Genomic DNA, 10821 nt, shown 5'->3' with positions numbered 1-10821 from the left:
GCAGTACCTTAGTTAGTGCTCAGTTGAATAAGCAGGACTGGGAATCTTGAGTATCTTAGACTACTACTTAGAGTATCTTAGAATACCACTACCCCACATTCTATGTTAGGCAAGAAATGAGGACACAGAGATGACTGGCAAAATACCCATCCTCAAGAGGTTACAGTCAAGCGAATGTAGCAAAGAAGTGACTGGACTACAGGGTGATAATTGCTAATTCAAAGAAAATGCAATAAATATCCTGCTTATTTCAGAGGAGGCAAGACTAACTCTCTTGGGAAGAATGCAGGCAAGCTTCCCAAAGGGAATGACATTTGACCTGAGTCTTCAAACACAGAGGAGAAGGGAAGGCATTCCAAGTAGAGGGTGCATGACTTAGAAAGACAGAAAAGACCACAGCAAATTTAGGGAGTGACAAGTAATCCAGTGCTGAATCTTAGTGGACAACATCAGAAGACATGGTTTTAAACGATGCATGGATGTAGCATTAAATGGTCCTGATTCAGAAAGAAAGTTATTTTATTGCAGTTCTCTTTCCATCCTTTTAATTAGCTCAAGAAAAAGTTATTGGTTTGTTGTTAACACCTTTCTACACCTTTACCCTCTGGCTCTACCTTCTGCAAATGAAAGTGTCTAGCTAGCTTAATAGCACTCTTTCTGTGGATTATTTCTGTTGCTACCTTTCATTTGTTACAATCAGTGTTGGATTTCCTTTTCCCATTGTAATAAAAAGCTTATTATTATTATCATTATTAAATAAATACACACATTTAAGTTTTGAATATAAAATGTCAAATAATATTACAGGTAGTACATACGCCTCTGGGGCAAAAATTGTGAAGGTGGTTTGTAAATGAGCTAATTTAGAACACAAAGGTGTAATGAGAAGGAATCAAGATTAGCAGTCAGGATTTATAGTCAGTCAAACTTGAGTTCAAGTCCAACTCTTCTATGATTCTTAGTCTTCGCCTACAAATTAGGGAAATGATACACCTACTCAGACAGCTGTGAAGACTGAGAGAAACCAAGTGAAGAGGTATCTTCAAGGTGTCTTCATGCAGCAGCTTTCGAGTCCCTATCACAGTGCATGTCTCTGAAGAATGGAGATACCGGCAACATCGAACAGGAACTAAACTCCAGCACCTACTGAGTATCTGTGCTAAGAGTATTCATCTGCTTAGGATCTGGGGTGTGTGTGTGTATGTGTGTGTGTGTATGTGTGTGTGAGAGTGTGTGCGTGTGTGTGCATGTGCGTGTGCGTGTGTGTGTGTGTGTGTGTGTGTGTGTGCTGGAGAGGGGGGTTATTCTTAGGCTGCACTCAGCTGTTTTGTGAAAAACAACTAATATCACAACCCTTTTGTGCAAAGGTTGTCACTCAGAGGAGTGGCCAGCGCAGGCATCGGGGACCAGTCCCTCCAACCCCTTGTCTGGCTTTCTCTGTGGTGGCAGAATGCTACATCCTACAGAGACCAGTGGGAAGTACAGCTGGAATATTCAGACATACATGCAAATGAAAACAAGAGGAAAACACCTCCCATTTCAATTATCTATTGCTGTGTAATAGACTAACCTTGGTGGTATTAAACAACTATTATTTTATTATCATCTCCCATGATTCTGTGGGTTGATTGGGTTATGCTGGGTAGATCTTCGGCCCCATGTGATGTCAACTGGGGCTACAGTCAAGTGGGAGGTCAATTAGTCTGGAATGCCTGAGATGGCTCACTCATATGGCTAAAGTCTGCCTGGGAATCAGCCAGAAATCAGCTGGGGCCGTTGTCCCTGGCATCTTGGTTTTCTGCAATGTGGCCTCCCCTTGAAGCTTGGGCTTCTCACAACATGGCAGCAGGATTCCAAAAGGAAGGAAGCAGAAAATGCCAGACTCATAAGTGATATGTCTCAGAATATCACTTTCAGAGCATCAAAGCAATCACAGGACTAGTCCAGATTCAAGGGGTGGGGAGATCAACTCTATCTGTTAATGGCGAAGTGTCTTTCATAAAGGGAGGGAAAGGATTGACTGCAGCCATCTTGGGAGAGCATGGACCATACCTGCTGAAACTTTCATTTACTGCAAAGGGTTTTTACTCTAGAACTGTGTGTATATTTCAACCCAGTAATGAGTTATCAAGGAATTTATCATTCAGTTCAGTTCAATCGCTCAGTCGTGTCCGACTCTTTGCGATCCCATGAATTGCAGCACGCCAGGCATCCCTGTCCATCACCAACTCCCGGAGTTCACTCAGACTCATGTCCATCGAGTCAGTGATGCCATCCAGCCATCTCATCCTCTGTTGTCCCCTTCTCCTCCTGTCCCCAATCCCTCTCAGCATCAGAGTCTTTTCCAATGAGTCAACTCTTCTCATGAGGTGGCCAAAGTACTGGAGTTTTAGCTTTAGCATCATTCCTTCCAAAGAAATCCCAGGGCTGATCTCCTTCAGAATGGACTGGTTGGATCTCCTTGCAGTCCAAGGGACTCTCAAGAGTCTTCTCCAACACCACAGGTCAAAAGCATCAGTTCTTCGGCGCTCAGCCTTCTTCACAGTCCAACTCTCACATCCATACAGGACCACAGGAAAAACCATAGCCTTGACTAGACGGACCTTAGTCGGCAAAGTAATGTCTCTACTTTTGAATATGCTATCTAGGTTGGTCATAACTTGTCTTCCAAGGAGTAAGCGTCTTTTAATCTTGAATGGTTCAAAAGATTTGATGCCAGGTTTTCTGTTGCTAATGTTTCTCACGATGAGAATTCGAATGAGGACTGACCACCCATGCTGTGTCTCACCAGACACAAAGCCTATGCACCATAGAAACACAAGCCTTGATCCTGGTAACTGATGTGCTTAGCTAAGGTCACTCTAGGTAAACAGAAGATGGGGATACTCTTGAAAAGCATTGGCTCCCTATAACTGGATAAACCTTGGCAAGAAGTGCATTTATTCTTCCTTCATTCATTTGGCATTCATTTGTGGTGCACCTGTGATAAGCCATGTTGGTTTAAACATAAGGATACAACAGCAATGAACTAGACAAAGTACTTGGCCATAGGAGGCTTACATTCTAGTGGGGATACAACCAAATAAATGCATAAGTAGATATAATAGTTCTCCTCCAGGGTTCTACAAGAAAAGAGGGACAATATCTGATAGGAGCCACGTTTAGACCCCTTTTGGTATGATAAAAAGTGATGAAGATGGGGCATAGTTACATAGTTTTGCAGTTACAAGCCCTGGATTTAAATTATGGTTCAGAATTTAGTTTGTGAACTTGAACTAATGATGTGATCTTTATGACCCGCAGTAACCCCCTCCGTAAAATGGGAACAATAATGCCAGTTCAGCTTTCCTTATAGAGATGATGCAAGGATCAAACCAGACTGTAAAAATCAAAGAAAAAATAAGCTCTGAGTTTTCCCCATTTGGTAAACTTTCAGCTCTCCACTCCAAGCAGGATCAAGTCGCTGCCAAGTCAAGCTCCTGCTGTAAACCTGAAAACATCAAATTCCAGCTCCAATGCTACCAATGCCAAGGGGTGATCTCAGGGCACGAGATATTTTACATCAAGCCACGGGGTGGGGAGATGCAGACATGCAAGGAGACAGCCTCTGTCTAGGATGCCTCCTTTCTTCCTTTCACTCGCAGGTATTCAGTAAAGCAGTCTGAATGTGCTAAGAGGTCACACTCTGTCTCGCTTTGTTGTAAGTCGTGTCACTAGTGGCCATTCCATGCTACAGTTGGTAAATTGATATTTAACTGTTTTCATTTCTCTTAAGAGTTTCATAATGGAAAAAGTCAATAAATGTAACATATGGAAAGATACATATCAAAATTATAACCAGTGCCAGGTGGGACTGCTGATGTTTTCTTTTTCTTATTTCTCTGTTTTCTTTTTTCATTCATTTAGAAAAATGCTTATCTAGCATGTGAATGCAGGGATCAGATAGCTGGAAGGGGTAACCCCACAACCCCCATCTCAATTCCAAATCTTTGCCCATCCCCCACCACATCTCTTTTAAGTTTGCAAGCCAGTGTGGATTTGTTGTCATTAGATTAAGGGTCCCATAAGGGTAATGCTGCTTTTTATTTCTTCTCCTCCTGCCATTTCTAAATTTTTAAGACTTCTTAACCTGGCCTAGTTCTTATTAAATCATGAACAGAAGCTGCTTCCTCCCTACTTGGCCTCTATAAATCAAAGTGACAGACTCCTATCTCTCCTTGGTTTTGAAGCCACCAGACAAAGATTTGAACCCAGATTTTTCTGCTTACTGACTGGGTGACTTTGAAGAAGCTTCTTAAGTTCTCTGAACTGCAGTTTTGTCATCTGTAAAATGGGAGAGAGAATACCCACAGGGAAGGTTGGTTGTAAGGATTTAACAAGATGATGTGTAAGAAGGGCTGATACATAATAGAAGCTTGAAAGATAATTGCTGCTAATAAAAGCAGTCCTGGGAAGCACTGGAGGCTGTTCTAGGCTGAGGGTGGAGCTTGGGTTGTTAATAAAAGGCAGAATTGTACAATCATTAAGAACTCTGGCTCTAGCCTCTGAAAAATCTAGTGTAAATCCTTGTTCCCTTCATTTGCCTTGGACACGTTACTACATTTCTAAGAGCCTTGGCTTCCTCACCTGTAAAATGCACATAATAATAACTTACCTTAACAGTGGTTCTCAAAATCTTATCCAGGCATCCTGGAGGCCCCCAAGACCCTTCCAGGGAGTCCTCAAGGTCAAACGTGTTTTGGTTATAGGGGTAAAATATTACTTACTATTTTCACTCTGATTCTCTCTAAAGTGTACAGTTGTTTTCCAGAGGCTACATGACATATAGTGTCATTGCTCTGATGACACTGTGTTTGTAAATTCCTGCTTTAATTTTTTTCAATTTCTAATATGGTAAATGTCAAGATGTATAAAACTCAGGCTAACAAAAGCTATTTGGGGTCCTCAATAATACTAAAAGTCTAAAGGAACCCAAGATAAAATATTTGGAGAATCACTGCCTAAGGGTTGTTGTAACGATTAAGTACTGTACCCCTGAAACTAATACAATATTGTAAGTCAACTATACTTCAGTTAAAAAAAAGATTCAGAAGCAACTGGTATATGTATACAAAGCACTCAGTAAACATTATCCCTATAATTATTGGTTCCAAAGCTCCTGAATCATAGCAGATAAGGATCTGCCTACTCCACCTACACATAAAGCAAACTGAAATCAAATTCCAGCACTTAAGCCAAAAGTCACCCTTGTTTCATCCCCTCCTGTTTATTTATATAGTGAAAGTTGAGTCCATGCTAAACTTTGAACAATTTAAAGACACTGAGGCACATAAGAGGCCCACACAGTGCCCAGGAGATCCAAGTGCCCTGAAGATATGGGAACTCAGTGGACAGTCCAGAGGGCTTACCCTGCTTGGCTCAGCCGTGACCCTGCCATCCTATTACTTACTGGCCCAGCCAGAAGAAGGAGGTAATGAGGAGCGGCACAGGGCAGAGGGAACCTGGCTTATAGAAACCCCTCCAAGGTGGTTGACCAGCAAAAGGGAGGTGCAGCCTCAAACAGGAATAGCTTCCTTAAGGTTTCAGTAATTTCCATGGAAACAAGTTGAGAGCTATCATTTTCAAGGGAAGGTGGGGAAATGATGAGATGACCTGGAAGAGTCAAGAGTAAGCAACATAAAAATATTAAGAGTTGGGGACATCTTTTTCTTTCACTCTTCAGACACACCCTTGAGGGAAGGGGAAAAAAAAACAAAAACAAAAACAAAAACCAGCATCCCTAAATTCTGGGTTTGATGGCAACTAACAAATTAGGATTTTAGACAGTAGGTATCAAATGAGTTTGAGAAAGATGCGATGTGACCTGGATCATAGTCATTCAGCAAGTTCTTAACAATATTTTAAAAGCCTGCCTGCCCGGGCAGCTGAAGCCTCAGGTACCAGATAGTCTCGCGAAGAGACCCCCCCTCCCAGGCCAGAATCTAATTTTATGCACTGTTAACAAGCAAACCCTACATCAGCAATAACGGAACAAACAGGTGCAAGCCAGTAAGAAAGTTTTGCATACGAGTTATTTTTATTGCAAAAATTCCTGGGGACCCAAAGAAGGAGACTCTGTTGAAGAAACGAGTCTCCGATGAGATCCTAGAAAAACCTTTTGGCTTCTTTCTTCTCCTCAGCCTCGGAAACGAAAATGCCGAAAGGTCACTCAGTGCCTTGGCCACGAGGTCAGCCCCAGAGCCAGCCGTTTGCACCCCAGTCCCGGTCCTCGCCTGCAGCCACTCCGCCGCACCCGGCCACCTGTTGCTGCCCTCGCGCCCGGAGCCGAGTCGCAAGCCGCCGCTAGAGTTCGTTCTAATTCCCCGGAGCAAAGGCTGGCCGGGAAACCCCGACGCTCCGAGCCTGCTAATCTTCAGGGCAGGCGGGGACTCCGCAGGGCCTCCCAGCCCCAGGCTCTCTTTGTCTCCTCGCGGCGCTCAGAACATCAAAAGTCAACCCCAGACAGCATCCTCTCTCCCCCTCTTGGCTCGTGCGCGCTCGCGCTCAGCTCACACCTGGAAGATGCTGACGCGTCGAGACGCCCACGGAGGGGAAAAGGGTTCATCCTGGCAGGACCCGGAGGCGCAGACAGGTTGTTCTCCGTGAGATTCCAGAGCGTCTCCTGAATCCCAAATCCCTTAGAGCTCCTTAGCTGGACACTGTAGCAGCAGCGCTGCGCCCCAAACGCAAGTTCGCGGTTGCGGAGGCCGTAGGCGGAGAGCAGCGACATCCCGACTCGCCTTTGCTCTAAGGAGCCCAAAGGGAGATCCAGGGGGAGGCAACAGTTAGGGATGCCCTCCCGCCAGGAACGCCGGAGTCGCAATTTCGAAAGTGACCCGCCTCGCTTCCGAGGGACTTGCCTATGAGCGCAGCGGGGGTGTGCATTTCTGGAAGTCTGAGAATCCCAGAGAACGCTGGCCGGCAAGAGTTTTTAAGTCAGCTCCCGGGGCGTCTGTTTGTTTATTGACGCTTAGGGGGAAAGTTTGAGGATGTTTAACCAACCTCAGACCTGGCGCAAGCGAAAATCTCAGACTCTCTTGGGCAAAAGTCCTCTAATTTCGAGTCGTTATATAAGTAGGGGCTCTTTCTTACCCTGCCTACCCTAAGCGCTCTCGTTCCTATTCCAGGAGTTAAATGTGTCTCGCTTAAAAAAAAAAAATTTTTTTTAAAGTTGTCATTATTTCCCTGAGTCCAAAGGCGGGAGAACGCGCAGGCCGCGCCCCGGGGCGCGCGGCGGCCCCACCCTTGCGCTGCGGGAGGGACGCGGGGTCCCGGGTGCCGCCGGCTCGCGCTGGAGCAGCCGCGCCCCGCAGTCCCTCCTTCCGCCACTCCACGTGGTCGGGATCAACAGTTTGCTGAGCTCATCTGTGACACCTTGAACTTTTAATAAAGAAAATGGGTATTGCACCGGGAGGGTTCGGCCGCGGCCGCCTCGCCGGGTGCTGCTTAATATTCAATGATCTCGCTCGCGCCTCCCCCTCCTCCCCTAGCAGAAATTCCACCGAGTCCGTTACTGGGCTCAGACTTTTAACTTAATTTACGGGGCCCCCACCCCAACCTTGGCTAGTAACGAGCGCCTTGAGGGCTAGCTTTCCCCCCTCCCACCCCTCTAGCTCCCGCCTGAAAATTGACATTTCGCCGGCGTCTCCGGAGGGAGCTGAATTTCACTTTGTAACTTTCTGCGGAACCCGAGCCCGGGTGGCAGCTCGGGTGGTGGTATCGTATGCAAATACGCATGCTGACGTTACAGATCATGTGGGTTTTGGCGTAGATTCCCCACTGATCGAGACATTTTTTCCCCCCTTTTTTTTCCTTCCCCCCCCCTTTTTAAAAATTTTGGCCACTGTTCTCCGTACGGGGGCTTCTGTCTGTCTGTCTGGCTGGCAGGCTGGCTTGGCCCCCTCTTTCCCACGGAGCCCGAGCCGGGCGCCCGGTGGGGAGTGGGGAGTGGGTGGGGGGGGAGCCAGCAGAGTTCCATTTTGGAACGCCCCTGTGCCGCGTCTCCGCGTTCCCAGCCCGGGTCCCCGCGCTCCCAGCCCCCGGCGCAGGTAAGAAACTTCGCCCCGGCGCGGAGCACCCCCCCACCGCCCCGGCGCAGCCGGCCCCGAGCCCCGCACGCCGGGCACCGGCCACTCCAGCCCAACTTTCCCACCGCCGCCACCGCCGCTCCCGAAAAATGTGTTGTTAATGGGACTTGGCCGGGTTTGTGATTGCAAAGGGGGGCGCGGGAGGGGGGTGGTAGGTAGTGTGCAGGCTTTTTTTTTTTGCGGGTGGGAGGAGATCAGAGGAGCCAGAGGTGGGGGGGGATTTTTTTTTTTAAGAGTTCTGATTACAAGTTTGGATAAATGGGAGGCCGAGCGAGGAGGAGGAGGAAAAAAACATGTCTACGTTTCCCTATGTCGACATAAGCCACAAAAAAATATGGCGTCCGCTTTCGACAGGGCGTTACGTAGACCCGACTGTGTTTTTATTTATTTATTTCGGGGCCGGCTCCCTCCCTCCTTGGCCCGAGCGCGGCGCTTTGTGCGAGCGGGGCCGGTCCCGCGGGGACTCGGCCGGGACGTGGCCCCGGCTCCGCGGGGTTCGGCGGGCGGGGGGCTGCGTGTGTGTGCTCCCCGCCGTCGCCCCCCCGCCTCCGCGCTCCCCGCGTCTCCCCGCTCCCGGTGACGATTCGCCGTAACGTGGTGGCAGGAAGCATGACGCCGTGGGCTGAGGCTCGCCTCTCCGCTCCGCGCTCCTGGCGGCTGCCGGCTGCCGGCGGCGCGGGCGGGAGGGCGGGCGGGCGGCCGAGCTACCTGCCGCGCGGGCCGGGCCGGAGCGCGGCGCTGTCCCCACGCCCCGCTCAGGTGCCGGGGAAGCCGCGTGGGGAGGGGCGGCGAGGGACACCTCCCGGGGACCCCCCCCCCTCCCCGCAGGGCCCGGCGGCCCGCCCCAGCCCACCGTCGCCACCCCCACCGCGCACCGCCACCCGCCACCCCCCGGCCCGGAACCGCTGGGGTCGCATTTTCGTCTCTGCCCCCACGGGAGAGGTTCAGCTTTGTTGGTGTTAACGGCGCTTTGGTGGGGTCCCCGGGACTTGGTCGACTCTTCGCCTTTGCAAACTTGCCCCTTTCCCAGCCGCTGTGCAGGAGGCTGCGGAGACGCAGATGAGCGGAAAGTTGGAAACCAGTGAGCATCACAGGACGGTCCCCTTGGGCTCGTCGCCGTGCGGAGCTCGGGAAGCGGCGGCGGAAGGGGAGAAGGGTGTGGGAGGCTGGGGAGAAAACTTGACGGGGAAGCCAAGTTGTGATTTGCTCAGGCTTCCACCTGATGGATTGGTTTCCCCGCCAGTGGGGTCTCTGCCTTCACAGCAATTTCCGCGATGGCCTTTTGTTTCTCTGGAAGGTGGGGCAGGAGGAAGGTGGGGAAACCAAGACTTTCCCTGGACCCCTCCCCTTTGAAAGTGGCGCTGCCCAGCTTGGGCCCCAGGGATCACGAAGTCTTTTCGGACCCTGGAGTTCTGTCCAGCGCGATCCCCGACAGTCTCCCTGTTATCAGTGTTAATGTTAAATGTTAGCCGCTCAGTCGTGTCCGACTCTTTGCGACCCTGTGAACTATGGCCACCCCACCCCCCCAAGTCCCTCTGTCCATGGGGATTCTCCAGGCAAGAATACTGGAGTGGGTTGCCTTTCCTTCCTCCAGGGGATCTTCCCGACCCAGGGATCGAACCTGGGTCTCCCGCATTGCGGGCAAATTCGTTACCGCCTTAGCCATCAGGGAAGCCCCCTGGTGTTGTTAATGTTACTAATAGCAGCTCCCCAAGTCCGAGTCAGGCCGTGGGGGGGGCGGGATGCAGGATTTGGGGGACAGGCATTGCCCCCTTCGCTGTTCCTCGGGTTGCTCAAACCTCCCACAATTATCCTCTTAAAACACACACATACATAGACTCATTCACTCACTCACTCACATGCGCATTCTCTCTCCTGTAATGTTGAGCAGAAGTGAATGCCTTGAAGTGTAGGGAGTGAAGTTCTGAGAGCTCTTCAAGATTTCCGTCTAAAGGTGATTTTCTGTTTATGAGGGCAGTGAGTTAAAGTAGTGGAGTCCCAGGGCAGTAATGTCAAAAAGCATTTGGATGACAACCAAGTGAAATAAATATCTTGTAAAATGGCATGTTTAATAGTAAAAATAGATTAATGGAGCCCTCAAGTGCTTGAACGGGACTCACATGAAGGTTTAAGTTTAAAGGGAAAATTAATATAAAGCTGTAGATACATCTTCTTTTTAAGGCCAAAGGGGGGAAATCTACAAGTAAGATTGAAATGTGTCCCTGACAATGGCTGGACACACGATCTGGGAATATCGTTGCTATTTAAACACTCTGCTCCATTGACTGTTCTCATGTGCATATTTACCTTCTGGCCAGGTTTGGTGTCAGTGAAGGGTCCACTTGGAAGTTAACAGCTATTAAGGGGAAAATTCAGAGGCCAAGGTTTTGGGGTAAATTGAATATACTAATTCCCATTTAAAGGCAAAAATCAAGACGCCACAAATGTTTGTTGGCACACAAGTATTCTCCCAGTGTAAATGCAACGTATCTTGACATGCCCGAAGGCAATCCCACCTCAAGTGTCCTGTCCCCATCAGGACCTTGAGACTCAGTGGGGTGCTGTGCATTTGACAAAAAAGGATATTGACAGTGTTTGATAACAGTTGCTAACACTGTTTCAGTATGCCAGGCATAATGCTGTATATTTTACATGCTTTACCATTTAATTCTCACTATAACCCTATGAGATAAAT

General features: G+C 48.8%; 1 protein-coding gene across 4 annotated transcripts in view; it reads left to right on the top strand.

Annotated features, from left to right (window-relative positions):
* The first annotated feature begins 7903 nt into the window (after positions 1–7903).
* ZHX2 (zinc fingers and homeoboxes 2) overlaps positions 7904–10821 on the top strand; it is a 179864-nt gene continuing 176946 nt past the window's right edge. For all 4 annotated transcript variants that reach the window (XM_052651422.1, XM_052651423.1, XM_052651421.1 and 1 more), the window contains exon 1: positions 7904–8087. The gene's annotated coding sequence lies outside the window, so the exon portion shown is untranslated. The remainder of the gene's footprint in view (positions 8088–10821) is intronic.

Source organism: Budorcas taxicolor, chromosome 14, assembly GCF_023091745.1.
Source record: "Budorcas taxicolor isolate Tak-1 chromosome 14, Takin1.1, whole genome shotgun sequence".
NCBI classification, from domain to species: domain Eukaryota; kingdom Metazoa; phylum Chordata; class Mammalia; order Artiodactyla; family Bovidae; genus Budorcas; species Budorcas taxicolor.
This window is presented reverse-complemented; position numbering and strand designations above follow the sequence as displayed.